The sequence below is a fragment of the Equus przewalskii genome, chromosome 5 (assembly GCF_037783145.1).
Source record: "Equus przewalskii isolate Varuska chromosome 5, EquPr2, whole genome shotgun sequence".
Lineage (NCBI taxonomy): Eukaryota > Metazoa > Chordata > Mammalia > Perissodactyla > Equidae > Equus > Equus przewalskii.
In genome coordinates this window covers 229,651-243,940 of record NC_091835.1, presented here as the reverse complement: position 1 = coordinate 243,940, position 14,290 = coordinate 229,651, and the positions used below count along the sequence as shown (strand labels likewise).

Below are 14,290 nucleotides of genomic sequence, written 5' to 3'. Positions count from 1 at the left end.
AACAAAACATTATAATATTCTTAATAAAAATAAATGACAACAAGAAAGAATAGCATTCTCTGAAGCTATTAAGCTTCTAGAAGTTTCTTTACAGATTCCTTAAATATGAATATATAAAATGATGTCATACTTAGCAGTCCATAATGAGCAGGAAAGCATTTAAGAAGACTATGACATCATCTCTAGCATCACATCGAGAGGAGGCCTCCCCCCCTCTGCTGCAGCAGCATCCTGGCTGAGGCGTGAAGAGCGACAGCCGCGCCAGGCTGGGGAGCAGCACGTAGGCAGATCCAGAAAGGAAAACCCATGCTGCAGTTTGGCATCTGTCCCCTGGCTGGTGAAAGTGAAAGTGGACATTTCAGAAATTATTTCCAGCTTAACCTAAAACCAGAAAAATCCCTTTTCCATATAGCCTGGAGAAATTTCTACACATGGCTTGCCGGCTATTCTACCCAATATTAATTATCTAATTAATTATCATTAATTAGAGATATACAATGTATTTCTGGTAACTAAAAAAAAAAGAAATGTCCCAAATTCCTGTTTTACAGCGAGCAATCTCATGAAAAACAAGAACAAAAACGTAATGGGGGAAAATGCAGATGAATTCATTTACCCATCAAATAATTAAATAAATATTTATTGAACTCCAACTGTGGCCCAGGGACTATTCTGGTGCTAAAGATATGAGTGAAAAAATCAGTAAAGGAATTAACTAATGCCAAGACAATATTGATTAGAAAAACCGCGATACAGATGCCTGACTGTGAGTCCAATAATCAAATTCTCTTCCGATTTGACGACATAACAGACTATTTGGATAAACTCTGGTTTGTTAGACAAAATCTGTCAACATACCCCTGGATGAATTTTAAAATGGTCCTAGAAAATTTAGGCATGAAGAGGCTCTTGGTAAGGTAACATGCCACTTCTCCAATACTCAGATAAATCGCAACAGAGCTGACGAGTTCCTATTGACAATATATTGAAGATTTTTTTTTAGTGGTTAAATAATAACTTCATCCTTTTCCAATTCATGTAAATACCACGAAGTTCAAAATTAATATAGTAATGATTTGCTAAATGAGTCAGAAGATTAGGAAACAGAGTCTCACATGAAATATATACTACATGGATTTAGTTAGATGGAAAAATACCAAATAGATGGGGGTTTTTTCGTTTCTTTGGTTTTGGCCAAGCATGAAATGTTTTCACTTACTGTGAGTGAAGCCTAAAAAGAGAGTATGGTCCCAAGGGTTTTACCATATCCAGGAGGAATACTAAGTCCTGTTTGGGGATTTCATACATGATTCCACTGAGTGATTTCTGAGGAAAAAATGCAATATATTCTATGTATCTCTGAGACTGGTCTATTAGATTTTGTTCAATATCTGAAATAATGCAATTTCCTTTTTTAGAACACATGAAAATACCTTCGTGATGTGTTTTCACCAATTCATCCTCCGGCGCTACAATCTTATGTGCTGCTGCCCGCACTCTGGCAGGGTGGTGCCAGCCGCAGGTGCCCTCCCCCTCCCCCACAATGACTGCCACAGCAGCAAGGCTCTTAATAGGGGCCGTGGAAGGAATAAATTCAGGTTCTCGTAATTACACATCGCAGAGAAAATTAAACAAGGACAATGCATTCGTCTCCCTCAACTGCTACAAATATTCACACTCACACACTTCAGGGATTTCAGGCTCAGGAGGTGAACATTAGCCATTTTTAAGGTACATTTTAGAAAACTAACCTTACTGCATTAAATATTTTGGACCAATAGTCTTGAGGGGAAATACTATATATATGCCAAGGAAAGATTTAAAAGATGTTATTGATCTTCTTCTCAGGAAGGCAGAAAACGTCATCCATTTTTTTAAAGGCAAATTACAAAATAGGTTTTATTGTCATGAGTATATGTTAAAGTCAAAGATTATCTTAAAGAAATAAAGAAAAGGTAACATCCGTAATTGCCATATCCAATCAATATACATCCTGATGCTGAATTTGAAAATTAATATTTCTCGTGTGAGGCGTCAGGCCCGGGGATGGATTCAACTGCTACATGGCAAGACGAAGGATTACTTTTGTTATGCTGTCAATGCCGAATAAAGCATACGTAAAATCAGTTCTCATAATAACTAACAACCTCGGCCTTTAAATGTACCCCATGCTAAACACCAAAGCGTCAGTGAAGAAGTTCCATTATTTTACTCGCAAAACCCAACAATACTGAGTCATTCCTGGGCTTTCGTCTCCAGCGCCCATTCCACCTGCGAGGGGTGAACCATTTCATTTAGCCATTTTTTAAAAACCACTTATTAGCAAGAGTTACTCAGATAAAATCATGACTTAGTATATTTCTCTTAAACTCAGATTATTGAATTTTCATTAAGATAAAGAACTTTGGACATGTTTTTTAGCTTTACAATGATAAAAATTCGAAAATAAGGCATACATCTTTATATTTGTTAACAACTTGCAACACAGGCAAAAGATAATTCTTCAGACATCTTATAATTCAAACAGCCTTGATAAGGGCATTCTCTGCATAGGAAATCACACACACTATAGACAATGATCGACGCAGGCTCAGGGATAAAGACCAACCATTGAGAGATTAATTTAACTAAAAACATTCCAAATCTTCCATGATTTTCTCCCACTTAAACATCCAAACAAAACATGTGGTACCTTTTAATTTTCTGAATGAGTAGTTTCCAGTCAATGTTTCTTCGGTTAGAGACAACAAGCTGAAGAATCTACCAAAACAAAACAAAGGAGAAAATACATACATAGATTTGTTAAAAAAATATTGAAAATTGTAACTCACCAGTAAGCAAACACATTCTTTATATCCAGATAATAAATCTATGTCTTGAGATCTGTGGTACCAAAAATGCAGTACTTGAATTTTTTGGAAGCGCAGTAATGTTAAAGCATTTTACTCTGAGATAACATAAAGCAGATCCTTTGAATCCAAAATAAAACAAAATAAAATTTAAAAAACCCCAAACCATTACCAGCGCATATGCAGCGATACTGCCCAAGCCTAGCCTTTGAGGATTGCTGCAGAGTCCTTCTCCGGGAGCATTATCTCCGCGGGCTGGCTCTGCTCTCTAGCTCCAGACAGACGCAGTCTGCAAGCCACCAGCTCCTGTCTGTGTGTGTCGGAGAAAAGGAAGCTGCAAATTAGAAAAAGTCCCCGCAGTGGCGAAAAGCAAAATAAGGCGAGTGGGAGAGGGAGAGAGAGCTCGCCGGCCTCAGAATTTTCGAGAATGATGACAAGCCACCCAGCTCCGCCATCATTCACTGACAAAAAGATGCAGCCCCGACTTATGATTTAGCGGTTTGCCATGGGGGCTGCTGGTATCAAACGCCTGACAGGCATTTTAATTGCCTCCATCCAAGTGTGTCCCCAGGAGCCAGTCTGTAAGCCTATGAATGTCATCATCTGGTCTCCTTTGTTAATGCCAGACACACACAAACACACACACATTCCGTGATTAAAGAGACAGACAGTTTTCCAGCATATAGGATTACAAATAAGTTAGGCTACACAAACTGGACATGACTAAATGATAATTTACGGGTATTTTTATTATCTGCATTAATGACATCAGAGATTCTTTGATGTTTTGTCATTGGCAGATAATTACAATATTTTTAAAACTGAGTATCCCACATTGCTTATTTATATTTCAAAATAAATAACTGTGCTCATTCGAAAAATGCATATATTTATGTAGATTTTCTTATGGAAAATTCAGTCTCCTCGTAACTGTGATAATTACGCACTTGGCAACGTTCTCCTTACAAGGGAGAACACAGCAAAAAACAAAGCAGCTTAGGAAACGAGGGCTAATGTGTGATTTCTGTGGGCAATCTACTTTATTCCCTCTACATACAAAAGCAAAAGGAGACAGCAACCAGCTTGAGTCCTGGGACTCTACAGTCCCTGAGGGCCAGGCAGGGAACAGAATCTCTGGCATAATCAGTATCCCCTTTATGTCAGCAACTGAAATTAACAGTTGAATAACCCTGTTTTGCAGTGCCCCTTATGTAGGGAGGTTAAATGTAGAATAATTCCTCGCATTTATTTCCTGGACAAAAGGCAAGGGGAAAAATGTTAATAAATAAACTAATTTTTACAGTATTGTTAGCTATCTGCATCTGTGAATGGAGCAAAATTCGATGTGGACCAAAAGGGCCAGCTGTGAAGAAGCTTGCTGGCAGGGAGCATCACCATCGTTACCAGAAAGAGAAAGTACAGAGAAAAATAAGGCGATGATAGAGAAGAGAGAAGGAGACTACAGTGGAGGAAATTTAGAGACAGAATGAGATGCTTCATTCTCTCCCTTCTGGAAAGAATTGTCTCTAGCAGTTTTATCTTATGTTTTGAATGCATTAGGATGAATCTGTATTTTCCATTAGCCATCTTTCTTCTCCACTTTTTGATCACCAGCTAATTTTGCTTTCATAAATATTCAAATTACGGTTCTTTTATATGAGATAGAGACTGCTACTCCTTGCTTCTATCCATCTCCTGGATTCATGGCCACCACTCAGCCTTGTCCAGCTCCTTTGTTTCCAAGGTGAAAAGCTGAGGCCCATGGAGTCTAATGAAGGTCACAAAGCTGCCTGGAGATGCAGCAGAGACACCATCCCAGTCTCCTGGCACAGGTCCCTGTTTTTCTTCTCTCACCAAGTCACTTTCTTTCCGTGCTCTTTCCCATTCTGTCTGCAGGCAAAACAGATTCCAGAAACCTCCTTTGTCTTTGACTTTGTAAGCCTTCTTTTATTTGCTAAAGCAGCGATCTTCCTCATTAAAACGGGTTGCAATCATTCTGAGGACTGGCTTTGCTTAAGATCTGTGCTATATTGTATTGGAGGGCTGAAGAATATGGGGTCATTATGTCACTGCTTTCCTTTCACTTCCAGCCTGGAAACCAGATGAATCAAGCATGAATGCCCTTTTGTGAACCCACCTTGTCGAGCCTGAACTTAATCCTCACACACTAGGCACTCTATCACCCCTGGCATCATTCTTTGTGCAGGCATGAAATTGGGCAATCAAATTGAGTTGGCCTCCCCAGGGTCCTCCTAGTCAGAGACAATGTGAACCTTCCTGCGGTTACCCAAAATAATGAAGCCAGAAAATTGGGAGCCCAGGTAAAATTCAAAACATTTTAAAACATTAAAAAAAATCATTCACTCAAAAACAACCACCAGGAGGCGCAATATCCGTTAAAATCTTCCAGAGCTACTCAGTAAAAATTGTGACTAGGATTTTGACCTTGATGTTTTACTGTTTTGATTTCCTTTCTAAAATGTTCTTTCAATATTCAGTTCTTATGACTCATTGCTTTTAGGTCAGCTCATCTATAGGTTGGGTCATAATGCCTTTTCTGATGGCTAAAATACAGCTACTGCCACCACGGCAGTCCTCTGCCCCCAGTGTGTCAGCCATAAAATAAATAAATCACATTTAAAAATAATATGATTATCCTAGGTAATAATTACAAGAAACTTTAGCTTTCAGTGAACCCTACATCCTGGCAAGGATTCTTCTCCTTCACAAATGTCCCTTCAAATATGATCTCTCTGTTAAATGTCTATTTTTCTTCAGTGATTTTGGACACTAAGGTTATTTTTCAAGCAAATGTTTTATTTTAATACATTGTTGTTCACTTCTGAGCACAAAAAAATGATGCACAAGACTGCCATTTCTTGAAACATGAATCATATCTTATCAGGCTCTCATAAAGCACACATAATGCTCCTTCCTGGTCAGTCTGGAAAATGGCACAGCTTCCAAAAATATTTCATACTTTTTGGGTGTTGTTTACTATCTGAGGATATCTAGTTCAGTCAATGAGAATGGGTTGGTATACTCTTTTTCTTTTTTGTCCATTTGTTAGCGGAAGGACCTGCCACTTTAACATGTCCATTGCAGAATAAGCACTATATGTAAAATATAATTCTTACTTTTAATTACATTGTATTCTAAGAACAACATGACAGATAATTGAGAGACTTTCACAATTTTTACACTTTTTATATTTATGCTAATGAGCCTAAGCTAGAGTGCTTTCCTTGCCCTTCTCTCGTTTCCAATACTCTAGACCTTGGCTGAGCACCACTCATCAGTTCATTTAGCCACTCTTGCTGACACACACCATGTATTCCAGACACGTGATAGATTCTAGGAATGAGGAAAAGAGGAAACAACATTTCCTCCTCAAGGAGCTTCAGTTACAGTGGAGACAACCGAGAAGTCAACAGAAACCTTGCTCGTTTTCTCACTGTGATGACGCACCAAGTCTCTGCCCCTCTGTCACTCCTGCTTCATCTCAGATCCCGATCCTCAAGAATCCAATTCCGTTCCATCCCCAAATTCAGGCAGCTCGCCCATGTGGCTCCTCCGGAAGACCCTAGACTTCATCCCCTAACTCTATCAGTCTGTGCATTTGCAGATCACTCTCTAATCTCTTTAGGACTAAAGGATGGAGGCACGTCTTCCTCACCTCCCTGACCTTTGGTCATATACCGTCTTCCAACCAGGGCTTTCCTGACCACCATAATGAAAACTGCGACCTTGCCCCTCCCTCATCCCCGGCTCCATTTTTCCTTCTTTCTATAGCACTTATCACTTTCCATCATACCATAAATTGTATTGATTACGTTTACCATTGACTATGGGCCTCAGTCTGCCAGCTTCATGAGGGAAGTCGTCTTCACATGTTGGGCTACTGGTGTATCCAAAGCACCTGGAACAGTGCTTGGAACCTACAGGTGCTCAAAAATATTCTTTGTATGAGAGAATGTGAAATCACATTAGTGGATGAATTGGAGTGTTTAAGCACAAGAAAAGTCTATATGTATTTCCTTATTCTATAGTCAGTCTTCCTTATGAATACTGTCTTTTATTTGTAGTATAAGTCACCTTTCCCATGGAATGAATAGTTTTCATAGTTTCCATTAAAGGATATGCGTTTATTTAAAATAGGGGCTTGTCTCCTACTTTCTTTGAATTCTGCAAAGTACCTAGGATGGGGCTATCAGCTCTTAAATACTGAGAAAGAGTTTGCTTGATAAATCATACTTCTATTGGTGGTAAAATACACAAAATTTTAATCTTCAGATTCCTTGAATAAAATTATAACAATTAATAAATCAATAATGCTTTGTGACCAAAATTACTTTGAAATGGCTTTTTAAAAATTGACTATAATTACTACAATTTTTACTTTTAAAAGTTAATAATAGAAATAGTTACACTTTTACCTAGTACTCTTGAATTTGAGTTATTCTAAATATAACAGGTACCAAAAATATCTGAGTTTTTTACAAATTATTATGACATCCAAATTCACTGAACACTCTCTTGCCCTGTTTACCACAGATACCATCTCTTCTTCCAACAAATGTGGTCCACACAAAGTATACTATGGTCAAACAGACAAAAAAGAGAAGTGTCATAATTAGAATATTTGTCTGAATTATATGAATTATAAGAAATGTTAAAATTCTATTATTTTTTACCTACAAAATGGCAATTTCATATGGTTCAAACTAATACCTGGAGAAGCTATAAAAAGGACGGAGAATCGAGTAGAGTGAGTTGTACACAAGGCCCCAGGCTCCGGGCAGGGAATCTTCATGGCCACTGATTAAAACATGACAAGTTTCAAATTCGATCTGTGGCACCTTCTGAATATTAAAAATTATTAGAAGCATGGGTCCAAAAGCTGTTGATTTTTTTTAAGGCCATGAGGCTGTATGATGCATTTGAGGATCTGAAAATTTTCTAGAAATGTTTCTTGAATTCCTTGACAAATTCAATAGGAGTTCTCTAGATCTCATTTTTTAAAAAATTTGCACGGGAAACGGAGTCAACATAATATCATCACTGAAAGACACATGTTCTAGAGGATCCCTAATTAATGGGATGAATAACAACTGGTCAGGAGTTGAAAGACCATCACCAAGCACCAAGAGGATACATTTATGTAAATTACTCACATGGTTTGCTTTTGTTTTTCACATCAAACTACAATTAACTACATACCCTCAACAAAGCTGAACTATCCTTTATAAAAAATAATCAATACGTTGAGAAATTCACGTAAAGGATTTAAGAGCAGATGATGGACAAATTTATTACTGAAAGACAAAAATTTCCCCCCCAAAAATAAAATCCTTGAATCACTTGACTCCTGCCCAAATTCTTCTTGTTATGATTCATGAGGACAGACTACATTCATTAGCTTATTGCGCACTTTATCTCTCATTTACTTTTACTAGGTATTCTATGCTACTGAGCTGGATTTTTTACTTATTTAAAGTTTGAAAATAGATTGATAGCGTCCAGGCTACAAGTCCTATAATTATTCGCCTTACTTTATATTTATTTTAAATAGCTCTTACACATACAACTCCGTAGGAAATATTTTAAACCAAAATATCCAGTATCTCCACGGAGCTTCGATGAAGAATGAATCAGAAATAATGTTTCTAAAGAAGCAAAGAGCATGCTGACATATGGGTCACCTTTGACATCATCACTGTGATTCTGATAGGCTCGGCCTGCAGTGGAAGGATGAATCTAGTATAAGCAAGTCAGGTGAGGAGGAAGGCGGGACAAGGGGACCACTTTCCAGTCGCTCTTGCATCATGCAGAATCCTGCCGAGTCATCATGATCAGAGTTTGGCTTCACAATTTCATTTTACATCTCAGTGTGCTGATTTCCTCTAAAAATCAGTTATAGTCTTATCCAAGTGTAAGGACAAAATACATTTCAAATTATTTTTGGATTATGCACCATTTAGAACCTCAGAAATATTCAAATTTCACTGGAAATTTTGCACAGGTAGTTTTAAAAATAATACACTCTTGCTTTTCTTTTTTCCATTAGTGTTTTTATTTCACTCACCCAGGTGAAGCCAAAAAGATGATGTAAATGGAGAAAGACTGAGAGAGAGAAAGAGAGAAGTTTATTCTTTATTGTTGGCACTCAAAATAAAACTTGACTGCAATTTAGGGAGCTAGCTAGCTCAAAGGCCATATTTAGGTTTTGTGTGCCATTACCATCTAGGCTTAGGAAACAACAGAACTCAAAGTCCTATTCTGTTCACATACTTTCACCAAAGTAAACTGAACCAAACTTCTTTCTTAAAACTTCCTTTTTTTCTTTTTTTGAGGAAGATTAGCCCTGAGCTAACATCTGCCACCAATCCTCCTCTTTTTGCTGAGGAAGACTGGCCCTGAGCTAACATCCGTGCCCATCTTCCTCTCCTTTATATGTGGAATGCCACCACAGCATGGCTTGATAAGCAGTGTGTAGGTCTACACCCAGGATTTGAACCAGCAAACCCCGGGCTGCCAAAGCGGAAAGTGCGAACTTAACTGCTGTGCCACCAGGCCAGCTCCTCTTAAAACTTCTTTTTAAAAACAGTGTCATATGAACTGCAATTATGACAAAAAATTGCTAGTTCAATTCATCAAGTCATAATCTCATTACATCTGGAGAACTATGGTGGGGTTAAAAAGATAAAAAACTCTCCAGATGTTGAAAAAAAACCTATAATGGTAGAAAGGAAAACTCTCATACATTGCTGGTGAGAGTGTAAATTAGTTTGATGACTTCAGAAAACTGCTTGCTAATATCCAGTAAAGTTAAATGTATGTCTACCTTATGACCTGGTAATTCCATTTCTGGGTATATACCCAAGAGAATTGACTACATAGATCCACCTAAAAACATTTGCAAAAATGATCTCAGGAGCTTTATTCATAATAGCATAAAACTGAAAAGCACTCAAATGCCCATTAATAGTAGAATGTGTTGTGGTGTATTCATGTAACGGGTTACTACACAGAAAAAAAAGAATTACTGTTACATGAAACTACATAGATGAATCTCACAGGCATAATGATGAGTAAAACAAGCAGACACAAAGAGTATATATCCTGTTTTATTCCCTTTATATGAACTTCAAGAACAGACAAGACTAATATTCAAAGACGGAAGTCAGAATAATGTTTACTCGTATGGGGATTAAGATGGAGTGGAATGTTGACTGGGAGGAAGTATGATGCCTTCTTGATGTGGGTGGCAATGACACGGAGTGGGGGCCATGTACAATTAATATACTTTACTAAGGTATTTTACACCTCAGTAATAATAATGATGATAACAATAATAGATATTATGATGCCATTGGTTCAGAAACTCTTCATTTACAACAAATTTTCGGATCTATAGATGAACATTATAGATGGTTCCAGTATGAACAGACATTTTGCACACGTGCCATGTAACCATGGCTGCATGAGTGAAGGCCTAAGACGATTATGTGTGTGTTAAATAAATAACTTGGAAGGGGCTGTCTTCCTCAGAAGGGAGGGGACATTTTACATGGGCTTTTACTAAACAGGCATCTGTAAGGTAAAAAACCATGATGTAAAAATCTGTGTAGTAAAATGTGTATCTTAGGAATATACCAAGTGAAAGTACTTGTCTGTAGCAACATGCACTGAATCACACTATTATGACAAAAGAACAGACAGTTAAGGTGCTTTCAATACTGTCTCTTTCACACTACTCCCTTGTCCTTTGCGGCCCAACATAATCACCAGTTTACTTCAGAAAGCATCTACTTCTTTTCTTCCAACCCAAATCTTACACTTCCTTTCCAGTCCACTTAAAGTTCTGCCCTCTTTCATAATGGCTCCCAGAACTCCCCCAGCACACAGTGCCACCAAGCTCTTTCCTTTCTCAGAATCACCATGAAACCAAAAAAATCACCATGATACTATAATGTCTGATAATATACATGGCCTTGGGCTGGTCTTCAGTTGTTTACATTCAGTTATTTATTCTAACATTGACCAATTAAAAAGGCATAAGACATGATTCTAACATAAGTGATTAAGTACTTATAATGTGCCAACCTCTTTGAACACAATATTTTATTCAATAACTCCAAGAGCTGTGAACCTCCATCTTACAGTGGAGGAAATAGGTCCAATCAGGGCTAGTTATATGCCAAGGACACACAGCTGGTAAGTGGTGGGGCAGAAACTCAGTCCCTGGACTTCTGAGGTAGTCTGTAATTCAGTCCAACCTTTCTAAGCTATCAGAAAAGGAAGAGAGAAATAAAACAAACAATTAAGAATTTTCCTTTTTTCTACTACAGGTACTTCAAGATAGACTATGTATTATTCTAGGTGTACATAAGGGATAGATTAGATATAAGAATTTTTACTTTCAGAATCATTTCAGAGTCCATCAGTTCATATTTAAATGATGTCTATGTGTGAACACAAGTACTCCTGTAGTTGAGGAAGACACTATTAATTTTATTACTATTTATCTGGTCTATTTTTGGCAGAGAATACAGAGTCAAATGCATGAGATATATGCTCATTGTTTTTAAAGAACTTCACTGTTTGACAATTTGGGTTTATTATGTATGTTTTTAAACATCTTGTTGAAAATCAAAATCAAGTCTTAGAACTATAGAGTATAATAGTAAAATACCGTGTTTTACATGGTCAATCACTATAGTCATTTTATTACATCAAGTTAGAAATAAATACCATGGTGAATCTTTCTTTTTGTGAGAACACTGGCCGTGAGCTAACATCTGTGCCCATCTTCCTCTATTTTATGTGGGATGCTGCCACAGCATGGCTTGAAGAATGGTGCTAGGTCCACGCCCAGGATCTGAATCTGCGAACCCTGGTCCACCAAAGCAGAGTGTACAAACTTAACCACTGTGTCACCAGCTGGCCCCTACCACGGCGAATCTTAAAGGTAAATCAGAAAACACTTTACCAATGTCATATTATGTAATGCAGGTCATTTAAATTAATGTAAATTTACTTACAGTTAAATTCTGGGTGTGGGACACTTTTCTTCCAAATAACTCCATTCTCTCCATCAGATCCTCCCTCAGATAGCATCTTCTCAGTGAGGCATAGCCTGACCATCCTAAGTAATACTGCAACCTGCAATTCCCATCCCCAATCTCCTGTATCCTATTTTGCATAATATTTATCATTTTCTTATATAATTTACTTTTTATTCCATTTATTCCCTATTGCCTGTCTCTCCTCATTCACTTGTAAGCTCCATGAAGGCAAAGCTCTTTGCCTGCTTTGTTCACTAACATATCCCAGGTACCTAGAACTGGGCCTGGTCTATAACTGGTATACAATCAATATTCATTGAACTCACGCATGCATGTATGCATGAATAATTGAAAGTATAACACTAACACTCACATAGAAAGCATGAATTACCTCCTAAAAAATCTGAATTCTGAGCTTAAACAGTCGGGAACATTTCAGTTTCAGAAACCACTAGACAAAACGCGTGGTGTGAGTATTTCATCTAGTTTGTGTCTTGCTGAGCTATTTAAATAGGCAAGTTTTAGGCTTTTAATCCTTAGCACACTTAGAGCTATGTTAAGTATATCTCTCCCTTTACCTCAGAGTTTTAAAAATAGTTATCTATGTGTTTATTATTTATTTTTACAAAAGTTCTGCCAGCAATTTTTTCAGTTTGTGAACCCTTAGTTATAACTTCCATGTTTATCTTCATCTTTCCAATCACCTAAAAGTTGATACAAATTGCTTTCTTTCACTACTGGAGATCTAACCAGCTGGGGAAATCATATTTACAGGAGAAATGGGCAAGTCAGGAAAGAAAATGATGAGAATTAGTGTTGAGGAATTCTCACTCCATAAAATTTTCATTTAACAGTCAGTCAAGCAGAATCCTTGTTAGGAGTTACGAATTTCTTGGCTGATCTTCCTGGAAACAAGAAATGAACTTTCGTTTTCTCCAATGTCTCCACAAGTGGGACCATTACAGTTTAACGGAAGATAGGATAATGGCACATAATCAAATGCTACATTGCATGACATGAGATATAAAATCCCAATTTCTTCTTGAAAAATCCTAACAGGGGTATTTTGTTGACTGCTTTTCAAGCTTTGAAGATCAAGTTATCTCAATATCCTAAATCTCTGTCATTCCTTCAATACGCAGCGACTTCATAGGACTGGAGAGCAAGCAGTACTGGAGAGGTCAGCTGGCCCCATTCTGTTTGAATGAGTCAGTCTTTAACCTCAACATTACCAGATAATTCTGAAAAGGTTTACATTTTGCAAGTTCCTGCAGCATTTTCTTTCACTGTTTAATATTTACAGTTCAAATCATAAAACATCCTCAGTGATGGTGTAAGAAACGCAATGACATATGTGGAATGATTTCTCAAAATGTGTCTATTAAGGGAACAAATTTATTTTGTGAATAGCTGAAATTCACACTTACTGACTCCGCTGTTTAGAGGAGAGTAGACCCTAGAGTGACAGCCACTAAGAATTTCATACGGAATTTCTGAGTCTCTATCACTCCTCTTCCTCTGGTCCTTGTACCAGGGGTACGGCAGAGATGAGGAAAGAAAATCAGTTGGTGATGGGGGTATTTATTTATAGATAGTTTAAATAAAAGTTTGTCACAACTACACACGCTGTGAATATTTAGAATACATTCAATGGTACATCTAAATGTACACTAATGTCCTAAATCATCCTAATGACTAGAACCAACGAATGCAGATGGTAGATATCAAATTCCTTGTGAGAACAGAAAGGGGGACCACAATGGAGAGTGGGGCATTTTTATGTTTCATCCATCATCAGATTTCTAAGCTACCCAAGACTCGACATAAAAGACATATTGGCTTTTAAATTAAAAGGAAATATTATACATGATCAATATCTATATATGAATACTCTCTCATGCAACAGGACCATCAAGTTGGCTAGAAAGAGCACATGTGGGGAGGATTCTATATGACAATGTTTGAAGTTAAACTATCATTTTCCATAGTTTTGTGGCTTTTTTTCCCCTTTTGCTCCTAATAGCAAACATACAATTGAAGAAATAAAAGTGTTTGCTTTTAATGTTCTGGAGAAAATAACTCAAACACTTTTTCTAGACATTGTCCATTTACTATGACATATTTAAAATGGATTGTGAAAATACGTTCTTTGCAAAAGTAGCCATTGTAAGTATCTGGGCCAAGAAAATCTTTGTGGGAGAGAAATGTCCACCTCTCTAAGACCACTAACTTTTTTCTTTAATTGTCACATTCTTGTTGTATTTTTACAATCTCCTCTCCTGTTCCCTTGCTTTGCTTACCCCTTTCCAACTCTTCCTTCTCCTTTTTACTGAAAAGTCTGTGGAGCATGGGCAAGGAAACAGAAGAATATTT

At 37.4% G+C, this 14,290-nt stretch overlaps 1 protein-coding gene across 38 annotated transcripts in view; it reads right to left on the bottom strand.

The window, feature by feature from the left end:
• MAP2 (microtubule associated protein 2) overlaps nucleotides 1–14,290 on the bottom strand; it is a 225,291-nt gene that overhangs the window by 148,641 nt on the left and 62,360 nt on the right. For 17 of the 38 annotated variants that reach the window (XM_070619721.1, XM_070619725.1, XM_070619729.1 and 14 more), the window contains exon 2: nucleotides 2,693–2,760. The gene's annotated coding sequence lies outside the window, so the exon portion shown is untranslated. Of the gene's footprint in view, nucleotides 1–2,692; nucleotides 2,761–3,021; nucleotides 3,507–14,290 lie in introns of those variants that run through there. The other 21 variants (XM_008536997.2, XM_008536998.2, XM_070619733.1 and 18 more) reach the window with 8 other exon arrangements.